Below are 17,626 nucleotides of genomic sequence, written 5' to 3'. Positions count from 1 at the left end.
AAAAATAGTCCATCAGAATCGAGTAAATTGAATTAACTTAGTTCGGCTTGATAGACTATTTTCTTAATAAAATGAAATTTTGACTATTTTTAAAATAAAATCTCTAATTAGGTAGTTATAATAAACTTATCTAGTGATCATCAATAATGGACATACATCGTATTGAACCAAACATGATCTACGTACCCAATAATATGTAAGTACTGATCGTTCAATGAATATTCAATAATTAATCGATCAACCATATATTAAATACATATATTATATTACATATTATATTATATATATATATATATATATAGAGAGAGAGAGAGAGAGAGAGAGTATATAGTTCATATATTTTCTCATCTTTTTAGGGTTTTGAACATAACTTTACAGTAACGTATATGTTATCGTGGGAGACTAGACATATGGGCGTATTATTGTTATTCCATTTTTATTATATACTTATTAAAGTCGTGCATATACATCTTTTAGCTAAAGGTGCAATGAAACGTCATGTATCGTGAAACACTTTTTGAAATAGACAAATGTGGTTCACTCGTACTGCAATATATCTTGAAGAATATTCAACCACTATATTATCACATCTTCATGTATGTGGGAATATTCTCGCCCATGGGTCTCTGCGAGGTCAACTATCTACAGAAAATTTTATCATCTGAATAATAGATACACTATTTTTATTGTAAAAATGTATACAGATTAGTCCTGAGAGTTTTTTTTTTTTTTTTTTTTTGGTAAAAAGGATTAGGAGACAACAATTACGTAGTGTGGCTACTCACTTGACGTGCCATATATAATATATGTTATGAGTCTAATACAGATCTAAAAGCCAAATTTGCAACTCACTTTTTCTTTTCTTTTTTTCGCTACTTAATACATTGACCGACCATTTTAGTCTTCTTTAGTGGGCTTCTGACACGTATCAGAGAAACGTGTCATTAAAGTCAAGCCGTAACCGAAACTATTCTTTTCCGATAACTTCAATTGCTACGATCGTAATATTTGTTTATTATGCCGTACACAATCAATTCGTAATTACTTAGATATTTAAAAACAAATTATGAGATGCAATTTTTTAACTTAGACGTAAAATTGTATTTACATTTCATAAACTTTGAACCCTTTTCTCAAATGAGGTGATCTCACCCAAACAAAATGTTTGGGGTCATGATTTGATGCATAATTTGATAGTTGTCTTTCAGAATTACAAGCGATTCTTTGTAAGGAATTGTGGTTGTTTACGAATAAACCCTCCTTCTGTTACTAAAATGATAATGTCATTTTGACATGTTAGCTAAAATATGGTAGGATGCTCAAAATCGACCGTTTCTTCTCACCGAAAAGTGAGTATAAATGGGTGGCGCTTCTTATTACTCTTCCATACGTTGCCGGTAACTTGATTTTAACTTATAGGCTTGAGTCTTAAATTGATTTTAGACTTAAGTCACGACTTGATGAACCGAATTGTTTGATATCAATCGTTTTGAGCTGATTTGATCGACATACATGTGCCATATTTGATATATTATCGGTTTACCATATTGAATGATATGACCATCAAGCGATAAGATATCATGAACACCTTTTCCTCACAGATAAAAATAAATTCATAGATTCCTAGCTCTATGAGATCAGCGTTTGAGATTTGTTTTAGAAATATGATAAAAAAAAAAAAAAAAAAAACTATTTTCGAAGTATATGTTGATAAGTGGAAAACTCTTAAACCAATTGAAATTTTATAAAAATAACGCATCTCAAAGAAAATTTCGTAAATACCATTAAATTTAGGGAAGTTGATGTTATTTACAAAATTTTCTTTAATAAGCATTTCGTTGACAATTTTTCTTCTTTTAACTACAACTACACGAGGACATGTTCAGTTTCTAGTATCTAATACATGTATATACCTAAGCAAATTGCTCATGGACTAACCGAAAATTCCAAAAATAACAATTATCAGAAAATTTTCGAATATATCATTTTTTTAAATATATGTTGATAAGAAAAAAAAAACCCCCCTTTTAAATTAATTGAATATTTTCAAAAATAACACTGTTCAAAACAAATTCCAAAAATACCATTCTTGAAATATGATTATATGCTTTAATTACACGTGCAAAGCATGTGTTCAATTCTCTAGTGTATGTGTGTGTGTGTATATATATATATATATATATATATATATATATATATATATATGTACATATTAATAATAGACGTGCTTCCACAAAATTATATATATGTGTATATATATATATATATATTTCCTTTAATAAGCATATGTGTAAGATAATAATATCTTAAAAAATAAGACTTATTAGTGTTAAAAGCTTGAACTATCAAAACACATATATTTTGTGCTAGTATTCTTTTTAGATTCTGGGTCCACTGCTGATAAAAGTCACTAAATAATGTTGCCTACGTTAATTGGTTACAATATTCTCTGACCATCATGATGATCAGAGTTTAAATATTTTTTTAATAAGAAAAAGAAGATCTGTGGATGAGAAGGTCGTCGAGTTTATAAGGTTGGTCGTGTTTAATTTGTGACCTGGAGGTATATAATATTATTGGTTTCATAGTAGTTCTATTTCCGGTGTGTATAGTATACAACTATACATATATACGAACCACCCCAGAAGCAGCCTACTCTGCATATATATAATATATCCATATCTCTCTCTCTCTCTCTCTCTCTCTCTCACACACACACACACACACACACACACACACACACACACACACACACACACATATATATTCTTCATTACTTGACTACTAATTCCAATCACTGACCGCTCCAAATTGAAAGCCCACCACTGCACTATTAATATAATCTTAATCACACGCGTTATATCATCTTTTGATTCTATTATTTGAAGACAGCGACATACAAAAAAATTATAATTTCAACCGTCACATTTGTCTGTTGATGTTAAAAAATAGATACAACATTTGTCTCAGCGAAATTTCATGTATATCGAACATGATATGTCGAATATATGATGATTTAGGCCGAATTATTCATATAATAGACGAATCTAGTTATAAGAAGAATAATAAATAAATATTGAGGGTGCTGATGATAGGTGAGAAGCATTGCGAGTCTAAAAAAAATGAGATCCATTTTTTCCACTTTCTTGATGTCCTTATATAGTGCTTGGATTATCTACAATGTGGATTGATCAGACTCACGTTTTGACAGTTATATTGATAACCGTTCATTTTGTGTCGAAGTTATTTTGATAACTGCTTTGGCTTATGTGGCCAATTGACAGTTATCTGGAGTTTAAGTGGCCATTGTAAATATTCTATTTTGACTAGTCTTCTAGTAACCGCTAACTTCTCCGATCTTTTCCGTTATGTTCAGGGCTTATCGGACCTTAACTTATGATCATTGTTCGTTTCTCATTCAAAGTTGCCACGACATATCTGTTGGGCATATAGTTGACTATTCGGTATATATTTGGTTGTCCGATAAATCACCTGGTCGGTATATCACCTATTTAGTATATCACCTGGTCGGTGATATTTTTTTTTTCTTATAACACCGTCTTCTAGTTTCTTAGTGTTTTGTAAAAATAGTGAGAAACTTATTTTATGTGTATTTCTTTGGCGTACTTTGGGTAGGACCCCGATATTTTTACTAAGAAAGTTTTGATTATTTCCAGACTTGAGTCAGGGTGTATATATTTTGATTTTTATTAACTTATCGATGTTTTTATCTAAGCCTCTTCTACTCATTCCGTTTTGAGTAGAGACATTTTATTCATGAATTTTCTGTTAGGTCTCTTTTATCCGTGATATCCCGAATGGAGACCGCCGAATAGACTTTAGTGTCTTATTCGTGAAATTTCATTTACGCGTCTTCTACACATTTCTTTTAAGTAGAGACTTTCTATTCATGAAATTTTTGCTAGGTCTCTTTTATCCGCGATATGCCGAATAGAGAACCCGAATAGTCTTATTCGTGAAATTTCACTTAGGCGCCTTCTACTCTTTCCTTTCGATTAGAGACTATTTATTCATGAAATTTATGCTAGGCCTCTTTTATTTGTGACATGTCTAATAGAGACCGCTGAATAGACTTTATTGACTTATTTCGTGAAATTTCACTTAGGCGTCTTCTAATCATTCCTTTTGAGTAGAGACTTTTTATACATGAAATTTCTGATAGGTCTCTTTTATCCGTGATATGCCGAATAGAGGCCACCGAATAGACTTTATTTTCTTATTCGTGAAATTTCACCTAGGCATTTTCTACTAATTCGTTTTGAGTAGAGACTTTTTATTCATGAAATTTCTGCTAGGTCTCTTTTATTTGTGATATGCCGAATAGAGGCCACTGAATACTTTATTTCTTATTCGTGAAATTTCACCTAGGCGTCTTCTACTCATTCCTTTTTAGTAGACTTTTTATTCATGAAATTTCTACTAGGTCTCTTTTATCCGTTATATGCTGAATAAAGGCCAGCGAATAGATTTTATTTTCTTATTCGTGAAATTTCACTTATGCTCTTCTACTCGTAGAGAATTTTTATTCATGAAATTTATGCTAGGTCTCTTTTATCTCGTGATATGCCGAATAGAGGCCAGACTTTATCGTCTTATTCGTGAAATTTCACTTAGACGTCTTCTACTCATTCCTTTTGATAGAGGCTTTTTATTCATGAAATTTCTGTCAAGTCTCTTTTATCCGTGATATGTCGAATAGAGATCGCCGAATAGACTTTGTTGTCTTATTCGTGAAATTTCATTTATCTAAAAAATACACTTTTTTTTTTTTATCATATATCATATATTTGTAATTTTTTTTATATATAAGTATTGGGAAAAAAATGAGTTTCTTAGATTGTTGATCAACCATTTTACTTCTTGTATGTATTTTTACAACAAAGTAGATAAACATATTATCACCCGATTGATATGATTTACTTTTACCCTGTTGAACTCTACTAGGCACTTTATTGTGCTAGGTATTTTTCGAATACCTTTCCATTGCGTTCTTGCTCTTCTAATATGAGTTATTTCTCTTTGTGAAATTTCATTGCCAAAAATCTTTAATGGGTTTTCTTCATAATTCATCAGAGAGTGTTATTTATCTGATCTGCTGGTGGTCATTTGCTTGCTTTCTTCATATTTCTCAACGCTATCCCATCTTTTTAGCGCCAAAATGTTGATGTCTGTTGCGATTTTTACGCTCGCAAGTGTACGTATCGCTCAAGTAATATAGTGAATTAAGTACGAGTGTCGATCCCACGAGGAAAAAGCTTAATTAGCAAACAAATCAACTAGCACGAATTGAACTAAGAGGAGATGGAAAGATGTGACAAATTATTGACAAGTTATCACGCAATTAAATAACAAAAAAACTCAAATAACGGTTGTAAGCAGAAAGAGAGGCTAATGACCAAGGCTTCATGAGTTTATTTAACGGTTTAGATACACGAATTTCACGCACAATCAATACTCAATTCACTACTCTTTGCTAATCATACTCACAGAAGAATATTGCTAAATCTCTCTCGAGCATATAACAACCTATGTCAAAATTAGGAAAATCTTCTCTCGATCTCAATCCCTAACAGCAACATGCATTAATATCAAGAGTATTCCCACGATTTTATGGCAACCTAACTATCTCTAGCCTAGGCATGCATCATAGTAATTCAAACCAAAACACTAACAACTTAATCTTTCTCAAGCATCAAGTTGAAGTATAAAATCATGAACAAGGTAGCTAATCTCGATTAAGCATTAAAACATATTTGAGTTAAGCAAAGCAGTAGAGAATGAGAATTGAACTTCAATATATTAAATCATATCCATAACCGAATCCTAAACCCGCTACGCCATAGTCCTTAATGGAATTAGTTCATAGCGTAGCGAGAAAACAAAAATAGAATAAGAAAATAGAAATAAGAAACCATAATTAAAAACTCAATTGTGAATTAAAATACGGGAGTTCAAGAGTAAAGGAGAAGAAGAAAACTGTAATTGGCGCGAATTGATGAAGAACGGCTCTCCTCTTTTTCTCTATCTCTCCCAAACACTAAGTGAAAACAATAAAAAAAAAAAGTGCTAAGATCCCTAAACAAGAGATTGAGAGGTGTATTTATAGGCCTAGGTCAAAATTCTTGGGTTTCTCTTAATTTTCGGAGTAGACTGGGTAATAACACTTGATCCAACGGCTCAGATTGACTCATAAAACGTGTTTCCTCTTTTTTTATCTCGGCGGACCTTGCGGCGCGTGGTTCAAGGGTTGCACCGCAAGGTTGACATCTCGGAGGACCTCGCGTTCCGCACCTCATGCTCGGAGATCGATTTCGGCGATTTTCGGAACCTCACGGCGCGAGGTCCTTGGGTCGCGCCGCGCACTTTTCTTCCCGCGCGCACCGTTTTTGTAATGGTCATAACTTCTAACTCCGATGTCCGATTCTTGCAAATAAATATGCGTTGGAAAACTAAGAGAGAGCTCTATCCAATCATGAAATTGGATCATCCCAAATATTTAATTCAAACTCTCAGAATTGTTCACAAGAGGACGTTGTATTTCTTCTTTGCTCTAACTTGGTGAAAAGTCTTCGAATCTTCTCAAAATTGCTCTGTTACTTCACGTGATGCTCTACTAACCTCCTTTATACCTCATTGGCCTCTAAAACCTATAAGTCTCTCAAAAACACGCAAAAAACGTCACAAATACTCGAGAACAAGCTCGGATTTAGTCAGAAAAATAGGAGTTTTCCGCGTGATTAACGCACCTATCAATGTCGTACAATAGATAAACATTTGTCTCAGTGAAAATCCAGTATGCCGAACATGATGTATCGAATACATGAAGATTATGCCGGATTATCCATATATTAGACGAATCTAGTTATAAGGAGAATAATAAATAAATATTGAGGGTGTTGATGATAGGTGAGAAGCATTGTGGGTCTAAGTAAAAATGAGATCCCCTTTTTTCACCTTCTTGATGTCCCTATATAGTGCTTGGATTGTCTATAACGTGGGTTGATCAGACTCGTGTTTCGAAACTGAATCTCAGAATGTCGTTCCTAGATCTAAAACGACCGTTTCATATTTTATCACAATTTTTTTTATATATAATAGATTTATTTTTGCGTAAATATGGTATATATACATGTAAGCAGTTATAGCAGATTTGACTTTTATCATGACCAACTAAATCGTCAAACATAACAAAAGACCAAGTTTTGTTAAGTGGTAAGAATGTCAAGCTAACAGAGAGGTGTCACGAGTTTAAACCCCAACAAACACATTGACATTGGCCCAGAGACCTGAGTGGCCCAACTCCCACCTTCCATACTCGCCTTCACACGCGCTACATGCCTACACGTGCCCGCCTACTCGCGTGTGACCTCTCTGTCCGCGTGGAAGACACGTGCCCGCCAAGTGTCCCTACCAGCTTTCTTCCCACATGATGACGTCATCCACCCACCAAGCCTAATTGGGCTTCCTGCCATGACGTCATGTGCCCACCAAGCCAAATTGGGCTTCCTGCCATGACGTGATACGCCCAAATTATTCATACTCGTCCAAAAACACATCCAAAGACAATGTTTAAAGCTAAACTCGGTTGGGCCCCACAAAACACCTCAAAAACCTTCAACACAACCTCAAAATATTATAAATATCACCCTTTTTCATTCCACCATTCTCTCTTAAGAAATAAATAAAAAAAACTAAGCACATCCATGTCAAATTTCTCTCTTTCTTCTCTCTTAATTTTTTTCTCACAAACAAATTTGAGATAAAAAAATAGAGAAAAATCACTCCACTCACACCATAAAAACACAAAAAGAGAAACGATTCTCCTCCATTCTCTCTAAAATGGAAGAAGAAATATTTACTCTCTCTCAAACAATTTCTAAAAATCAAGACTAACCAAGCCAAATTATATTTCATTCTCTAAAAGTTTCCAAGAGCTTGAGAATTCTATTCTCTTGTTCTTCACTTTATAAGAGAAAAATTTCATCGACACACTTCATGTTTTCTCTTTTCTTAGGAAACACGGCGACGAACTCACTTCCGGCTCGAAGTCGAGTAAAGAACCCACTATACGATTTAAGGATTGTCTAAAGCTTTTGGACGCGTTAGGCCTTATCCTAACCTTTCTCGAGTCCTTTGGAATCTTGAAGAGTGATAATGGGCTCATCTAAAACTAGACACATGACCAATCTAAGCACATCACATGTGCATAAAATGGCTTAACATAAGGCATCTACCACTGCTATTGCATGGATTCATGAGAAAACCATTTCAAATAGAGCCCAAGGTGTATGTACCCTCAATTTTATATTATTTTTATATTTTTAAAACTAGTATTTGATTGTTTCCATTTATTTTACATTACAAAAAGGGTTCTAGTTTTTAAAAAAAACCAATTAAAACAAATGAATTTGTAAAATATCTAAATTTATATAATGTTAGCAAAATAAATTTTTTCTAAAGTTAGTAAAATATCCATAGTTAAAAAATTCGTATAAGTACTTATATATTGATAAATATGTTATGTACACATGATAAAATACTTATTGACACGTTCAAACTTTGATTATTTTACTAAAAAATATTATTTTGATTATTTTACTAAAACTTTAAAATTTTGACTATTTTATGGATCAACTAATTTTAAACTACTATTTTGTATTTTTTTTTTCTTATAAAAGAGAGTACAAATTACCCCTTGAGATTGTTTTTACATATATTAGTCATCCGAAGAGTCTGACTCCATAAGTTATATATATATATATATATATATATATATATATATATATATATATATATATATATATATATATATATATATATAATATGCAATCAATATCCTGTAACAGGTATAAAATAGATTTATGATTTAACACATTTTAATCCTAATAAGTAATATGTCGTATGTCAAAATTATTCAATTTACAAATACAGACATTCATACATACATATATATATATATATATATATATATATATATATATATATATATATATATATACACACATATATATGTAAAGATAATTAAGTCAGTAGTCCAATAACTTACACTTCTTTTAAAAAAATAGTATAAGTTTTATTTTATTAAAAAAAATAGTAAATTTATTAAATAGTTATTTAAGTAATTTCAGTTTGATGAATTATTTATCTAATAAAATAAAACTTGGACTAAATCGCAGAAAATTGACTAATTGCAATAAAAATTTGATATATATATATATATATATATATATATATATATATTATATGTGATGTATATATATATATATATATATATATATATATATATATATTATATACTAGATATGTGATGTCAATATGCATTGCAACTTGTGGGCTTGTCCTTCTAAATTATTTAGTCTATCTCATGATTAAAATCAATGTTCCAAGTCTACCAAACGCAAGGGTGTCATCCGCAGATTAGTGTCAGCGATTAAAGGTAATCCACTGAAAGACAACAACGGATGCGATCAATAGTCTTTTACATATATAATTGATATATGATATAGACAATATTATTGAAAAGTATGTTGGTTGTGGGAAACACTATTACGGGCAATATCAGAAAATAAATTTATATTACTCGGACAATGATATAAAATAGGAAGATAATGGTATAAGAAAACCCATTTATGATAGTATGACATTATAAATTGTAATGATAACAACAAAGAAATCGGGATCTCAATTAGTTAAGAGAATAATAATAATGTAAAAACGAGTTGAGGCAGTTGATTGACCATGCATATATGTCGCGCTTTAATTGACTTTTGTGTAGACCGAATAATTAAAGTCAAAGTACCATGTAGTTGTAATCTTGTAACTTATATTAACATCGCAAATCAATGTAATTTTTTAAATATATTTTTATAGAGAATGTCTATAGTACTGTCATCTATTTGTAAAATCTAATAAAGTCTAATTGTTATGCAGCAATTGCTGATTAACAGTATTAACTAGTAATAACTTCACAAAATAAATTTTCAGACAACTTTTCAGAATAAGCACTACAAACATTGTTTGAAGTTATACGTTTGCTTATGTCGTAGTTAGCTTTACAAGTCATGTCCAGAAATCAAGGGGTAAAATTAATTGAATCGATCATGATAAGAGATAATAGAATGAATTCCCATATTCTATAAACATTGCCCTATTTTTGTTGCCCAAGGTATCTGGGCTAAAAGCTTAAAAACTAAATATTGCCATTCCCAAGACTTCCTCTCGATCGAGCCGAAGGCCTCGTCCTCTCCAGGGTGGAAGGAGATTTGCTCTGTTAGAGGAGTGGTGAGAATTAATTCCCTTATTCTCATAGGGGACGGTAAGTCGGCGAAGATTTCAGAGGCTGATTGGGTGGGTGGTAGTCGAGATGGGTTCAGACCGGGAATGCTTCAGGAGCTCAGCAATACCTGCACTATGGTGGAGTCTCTCTTGTGTGTGGAAGGGAGATCCTGGGACCGGGCCAAGCTCAAGGCCATCTTTCTTGATGAGAAAGTGGAGGAGATTTCTCGGAGCTCAATCAGACCACCGCCGCTCAGAGACAAGCGAATATGGAAATCGGAACAGAGTGGCGACTTCTCTGTTCGATCTGCCTATAGGGCCATGTCTACAGTGGAAGATATACATGTGAAATCTCTATGGAAGAAGCTTTGGACTCTCCAATTGCCTGAGCACCTAAAAGTCCTTTTATGGAGAATCGCACAACAAGCCATGCCGACCCGCGTAAAGCTGGCGAGATTTGCCACGTGTTCTGAATGCACATGCGTCTTGTGCAATGACGTCGCTGAAGATGAAGGTCATTTGTTCGGAGCCTGTCCGCTGACGAAGTGCCTGTGGCTAGCCTCCCCGTGGCGAGTCCCTTGGCCTCCCAAATGCAACCACAGGCGAAGAAGTGGTGGAGTTCTATGTCGAAACCTTTAGCTCTATGATGGACAAAAAACATCGCCGAAATTTTGTGTTGTTCGCAGGGCTGATCTGCGAGTCCATTTGGAGGGAAATGAATCATCAAATCTTCCAAGGAAAACGCTCTAATCCGGGAGAACTGGCTCCTAGAATTTTAGTGCAATGGGACGAGACTATTAGAAGCTTTGACAAGGCTATGCAGGTCAGCAAAAGATATAGACAAATTCAAAGCCCAAGCGTTGAGATAAGGTGGCGTCCTCCGGAAAAAGGATGGAAGAAAATCAATACGGATGCTGCCTTCAAGCTCGGAAAGGCGGGTCTCAGCGCGGTTGTGCGAGATGACGACGGGTCCTTGCTCTGGGTAGAGGTAGGGGCCGAGGTAGCAGCAAGTGCAGAGGAAGCCGAATTGAAAGCGGTGAAAATGGCAGTTTGCCTAGCAATCCGGGAAGGGTGGCCTCAGGTGGTCATAGAAGGAGATTGTAAACGTCTCCTCGAAGGTTTGCAGGAACAGAAGTGTCGCTCGTGGATTATATCATCCACTTTTCTTTGTATTATGAATTTTTGTAATCATTTCGCTTCGGTAAAATTCGTTTGGACACCGAGAGCTTGTAATCAGGAGGCGGATCGAACGAGTAAGTGGGCTCTTCTCAACACCATGTCTGGTGCTTGGAAGTCCGACGTCCTCCCGATAGCCCTCCATGCGTTTTTGGTTGGCCATTGTGTCCCTGAGTAAAATCTGACGTTTGATGCAAAAAAAAAAAAAAAAAAAAAAAAACTACAAACACCACTAGTTAATTATTGGTTATATATAGTCCAACTCATAGTAGTTGAATAAATAAAGTCATCACTTATATTTTGGATAAATAATGAGTATCTTTTACTTATAGTAAATAGTTCAAATTTTAAATTTCTACATATATGAAATCACGTATATTGTCGTTTCGGTTAAATATTGTTTGTTTAAGAAACTTGATATTTTTGTCATGCTAACCGATTCAACTATCAAAATAGTCAACAAAGTTTTTAATTTTCAAGTAAATTGATCTTTGGACCACTATAATCCTTTGTTTTTGTTTGTTTGTTTTTTTTTTTGTATAGTTCTTTAACATATTGAAAATTGATTAATCTGTTTTCTTAACGCTTCAATTTTTTTAATTTGTAGAAAATTATATTTGAAAATATCTGTAACTTAGGTATTATATATATTTTTTTATGGTGTTTGTGCTCTTCATTTTTTATCCCCATATTGTTGACACACTGTAAATAAAATTCTTATATTCTATATATATTCTATACCATGCAATAAATATACACTGAGTGATTTTCAAATGACGTTCTTAAATTTAGAACTATTTTTAGGTTCTTTCCTCTTTTTGCATTTAAAGACTCTTAAAAAAAAAAAAAAAAAATTGTTGCGACTGCTATTTTCCTAATTTCGTTATCCCATAAATACTTTAGCATGTGGAAATATAGTTAACACACCAAACAAATAAGTTGTTTATACTTTCGATCAAATATAGTTGTTTATGCTTGCCCAATAAATCGTTAATTTAAAGGGCATTGTAGTTTAATAACCAATAAAAATATTCATGTTTTGAAAATAGTCAACGCTTGCAAACTTTTGGAAAACTAGCCATTTTGTTACGTTATTTGTTGGCTTTATTTTTTAGTGCAAGTTGTGTGGAAAGATGTCGGTCGTTATGCTTCTACTTCTGGTGTGACATCTTTCCTCCTGTGTGCAGACTTTATTTCAGGAAAGTTTCCAATATTGACAGATTGCCTCGCTGGTGACTTGATTATGAGATATTGCCTCGCTGGTGACTTCATTGTGAGATATTTGCCTCGCTGGTAACTTGATTATGAGATATTCGTATGAGGCTGGGTAAGGAAACCCTAGATTCACTTCCAGGCTTGTGCAGCTGCTATAAAAGCCATGCGCTCCCCATTAGCAGCCTTGACGCTTTTGATAAAACACTTAGAGCTCTTAGACGCGCAAGACTGGCGGATTGGGAGGCTTTGTGTTTTGTTGATCGCGGTGTATTCTCTCAAACACTATTCCACAAAGATTGAGTGTCTATGAGAGTTGGGTTTTGTGTTCGCGTGATTGAAGGTTCACGAACAGCTGAAGACTGAAAGTCATCCAAGCCAGGCGGTTGCTTGAAGGGTGGAATTGAGACGGAGTTCAAATTCAGAGGGAGTCCCTGACTAGGTATTCACTGGTGGTAATAGTCTCTAGGTTTTATTGATTTGATGATTGTAATCATATATAAACCTTGCGTGTACTATTGACTACAAGATAGTGAAATCTTTTCCACTGGCAGAGTGCCCCCAGACGTAGATGTGTTTCACCGAACTGGGTAACCATATCGTGTGTACTTTGTTTTTGCACTGTTTGTTGTTTATCCATAATCTGTGTTCAAGCAAGTTGTCGGACACATTGTCAACACATTGTGTGCGTCATCTTGTCTTCATGACTAATCAGAATTTCAATTGGTATCAGAGCAGGTACCTAGATCTTTTGGTGGTCTTCTGGATTTTTCTTTTCTGTTTACCAGATATGGATAGTTCCAGAGAGGGAGGTTCGGTCAATCGCCCTCCAGTACTCGATGGAACCAACTATGGTTACTGGAAACCCCACATGAGCGCCTTCATGAAATCCCTTGATAGCAGAACCTGGAAAGCTGTGATACACAGTTAGGAAGCTCCAGTCAATGTTGATGATAAAGGAGCCTCTACGCGGCTCTGGGTAACTCTCGTGCACTCAATGCCATTTATAACGGAGTTGATAAAAATGTTTTCAGGCTTATAAACACCTGCACAAGTGCCAAAGAAGCCTGGGAAATTCTTGTTGTTGTCTATGAGGGAACAACGAAAGTCCGTGAGCAAAAGCTGCAGTATCTCACAACCAACTTTGAAGCCCTTACTATGCTTGAAGATGAATTAGTAGCTGAATTCAATGTTCGCATCCGAGACCTTGCCAACGAATCCTACTCTCTCGGGAAACTCATGACCGATGAAGATCTTGTTCGGAAAACTCTGAGGGCTTTAAGCCCAAGATTCAAAATGAAGATCACGGCTATTGAAGAAGTCCATGACCTTAAAACTCTGAAGTTTGATGAACTCATGGGATCCCTCATGACATTTGAGCTTTCTCTGCCCAAAACGGAGAAGAAACACAAAGGAATGGCCCTCATAAGCTCTTTTCATGAACAAAAGGAACATGTATACTCGGATTCTGACAATGATATTGACGATACTATAGCTATGCTGGAAAAAAATTATAGCAGGGTTATGAGGAGACTCAATCAGATGAATGGGAAAAATGTCTCGCAAGATGTCAAAGACAATTTCAAACAGAGATTCCAGAAGAATATTAACCCTCACCGGAATGGTAAAAGTGGTGAACGCTCCGGAAAGGGGAAAGGTATTCAATGTCATGAATGTGAAGGTTTCGGACATATTCAGAAGGAGTGTCCCAACTTCCTCAAGAAACAAAAAAAGGGGTACAACGCCACTCTATCGGATGAAGAAGATGAAGATAGCGACACCGACCAGATAAGTAACTTTGTGGCCTTTACTGCTTCTATCCATACTCATGAATCTACTAATGAGATTGGTGAATGCTCTCAAAAATATGGTAAGGATGAGGAACTATCTGACGATGCCATGAATGATGCATACAATACTTTGCACACTAAATGGATTGAGGAGTCCCAGATTCTCGACAAACAGAGTGCTCTTATTCTCACCCTGACTGAAGACAAGGCAAGGCTCCTAGAAACCATTGTGGATCTGAAAAGGGAAGTCAGTCGGCTAAATGGAGAGCTGGATCAGATGACTAAATCTGTCAGGATGCTGAACTCCGGCACTGACAGCCTTGAAAAAATCCTCACCATTGGTAAACCTGCAAAGAACATGAAAGGGCTTAGATATACTCATGGTGCTTCATCATCCCACACTACTTTTGTTCCCCAAAAGCATGCTAGCCAGATGTCGCGAAACATGCCTTAACCATCTGGTAATGACAAGTTTCAAAATCTACATCAGCGACATCCTTCTGGACCAACCAGGTCTCTTGTCAACAGACCTTGTTGGGTCTGCCATTATTGTGGTAGAAGGGGCCATATTCGACCTTTTTGCTATCGGTTATACAGGAGAAATGTCCATCAGCAAAAGTTCGTTCACAGAAATACTCTTCCTCGCCGACAACCTTCTACTCGGTTGGAATGGAGAGTAAAAGACACGTCATACCATGCCAATATTGCATACACATCTCTGAGTGCATCCACCGGTAGTGACTGGTACTTCGATAGTGGTTGCTCTCGCCACATGACAGGTGATCATACCTTCTTGACCAACGTGAAACCTTACCCTAACTGTCATGTTACCTTCGGAGATGGAGTGAAAGCCAAAATTGTGGGTAAAGGTCAGCTAAACTATCCTGGTATGTCTTGCTTGACTGATGCTTTGTTGGTAGAAGGTCTTACTACTAATCTTATCAGTATTAGTCAGCTTTGTGATATGAATTTACGTGTCAATTTTACTCGTGATAAGTGTGTGTTGGTAAATGAGGAACATGATGAACTTATACGTGGAGCCAGATCTCGTGACAACTGCTACATGTGGTTTCCCGTTCCAAACACTCAGTCCGACAACTGTCTCATGACCAAGGTTGACGAAACCAAGCTGTGGCATCAAAAGCTTGGTCACTTGAATCTCAGAAGCATGGAGAAAATTGTTTCTGAGAAAGCCATTATTGGTGTCCCCAATCTAAAGATTGTTGAAGGAAGAATCTGTGGGGAATGCCAGATTGGGAAACAGGTCAAGAAGTCTCACAAGATGGTGCAACATCTTACCACATCTCGTGTTCTGGAACTTCTCCTCATGGATCTGATGAGACCGATGCAGGTCGAGAGTCTTGGAGGGATGAGATACGTGTTTGTGTGTGTGGATTACTACTCCAAGTATACTTGGGTTGATTTTATCCGTGAGAAATCTGACACTTTTGCTATTTTTGAAGCTTTATGTAATAAGGTTCAGAGAGAAAAAGGAGAAAGCATCGGCAAAGTTGTCAGAATACGGAGTGATCATGGGAGGGAATTTGAGAATATGAGTTTTGCTAAGTTTTGTACTGCAGAAGGGATAGCCCATGAATTCTCAGCTCCCATCACACCACAACAAAATGGAATTGTAGAAAGGAAAAATCGAACCCTTCAAGAAATGACTAGAGTGATGATGTTGGCCAAAGATATTCCAGCACACTTTTTGGCTGAAGCTCTCAATACTGCTTGCCATATTCATAATAGAGTTACTATTCATCCAGGTACTTCTATCACTCACTATGAAATATGGAGGGGGAGAAAGCCAAATGTGAAATACTTTCATGTCTTTGGTTCTGTCTGTTATATCCTTGCTGACAGGGATCCTCGACGTAAATTTGATCCTAAAAGTGATGAAGGTATATTTCTTGGGTACCCTAGAATTAGCCGGGCCTATTGTGTCTTTAAAAAACGTACTAAGTCTATGATGGAATCCATAAATGTGGTGGTAAACGATGATCATGATGTTTCCAACAGTACTAATGATGAAGATGAAATTTTTCCTAGTAACACAGATGTCAGGACAGATGCTGAGAACTCTTTGGACGACATATCTTCTGGAAGCCATAATGTCAGGACGGATGCTGATGACAAAGTGAGTGACATTGTTCTAGATGAGGGATCTCCTCCTGTAACTGAACGAAGAATCCCTTCCAGAAGAATTCAGAAAAATCATCCTGTCCATGAGGTGATTGGCGAGATTAGTGAAGGAATGAGGACTCGCCCAAAACCCCCTGTAAACTATCGGGAAATGATTGGTAATCTTTGTTTTGTCTCTAATATTGAACCTAAAAATGTGAATGAGGCTATTGATGATGAATACTGGGTGAATGCTATGCAAGAGGAACTTGTTCAGTTTGAAAGAAATGAAGTCTGAGAGCTAGTTCCTAAACCTGACAATGTGAATGTCATTGGAACTAAGTGGATATTTAAAAATAAATCTGATGAGCATGGAAATATAACTCGAAACAAAGCTAGACTTGTGGCGCAGGGTTATACACAGGTGGAAGGCGTGGACTTTGATGAAACCTTTGCCTCTGTTGCGAGACTTGAAGCCATCAGACTCTTACTTGGCATCTCCTGTCATCTGCACTTCAAACTTTTCCAGATAGATGTTAAAAGTGTCTTTCTCAATGGGTACTTGAATGAGGAAGTCTATGTGGCCCAACCTAAAGGCTTTGTAGATCCCAGCTCACCACAACATGTCTACAAACTCAGAAAAGCTCTCTACGGCCTTAAGCAGGCTCCTCGGGCATGGTATGAAAGACTAACTCAGTTCCTTGTGCAGAATGGTTAGACCAGAGGTGGCATTGATAAAACCTTGTTCATAAAGAAGGAGGATGGAAACCTCATGATAACTCAAATCTATGTTAATGATATCGTCTTTGGAGGAATGTCGAACAAGATGGTGGATCTTTTTGTTCGACAAATGCAGTCTGAATTTGAAATGAGTGTGGTTGGTGAGCTTAATTATTTTCTGGGATTTCAGATCAGGCAAATGAATGATGGTATTCTTATCTCCCAAAGTAAGTATGCTAAAAACTTAGTGAAAAAGTTTGGCTTGGAAAAATCCTTTCACAAGCGGACTCCCGCCGCTACTCATATTAAAC

Source organism: Urtica dioica, chromosome 6 (genome assembly GCF_054948205.1).
Source record: "Urtica dioica subsp. dioica isolate 48M chromosome 6, U.dioica_male_clone48M_v1_H2, whole genome shotgun sequence".
Taxonomy (NCBI): domain Eukaryota; kingdom Viridiplantae; phylum Streptophyta; class Magnoliopsida; order Rosales; family Urticaceae; genus Urtica; species Urtica dioica.
The sequence above is the reverse complement of the archived record's forward strand: the minus strand, read 5'-3'. Positions refer to the sequence as shown.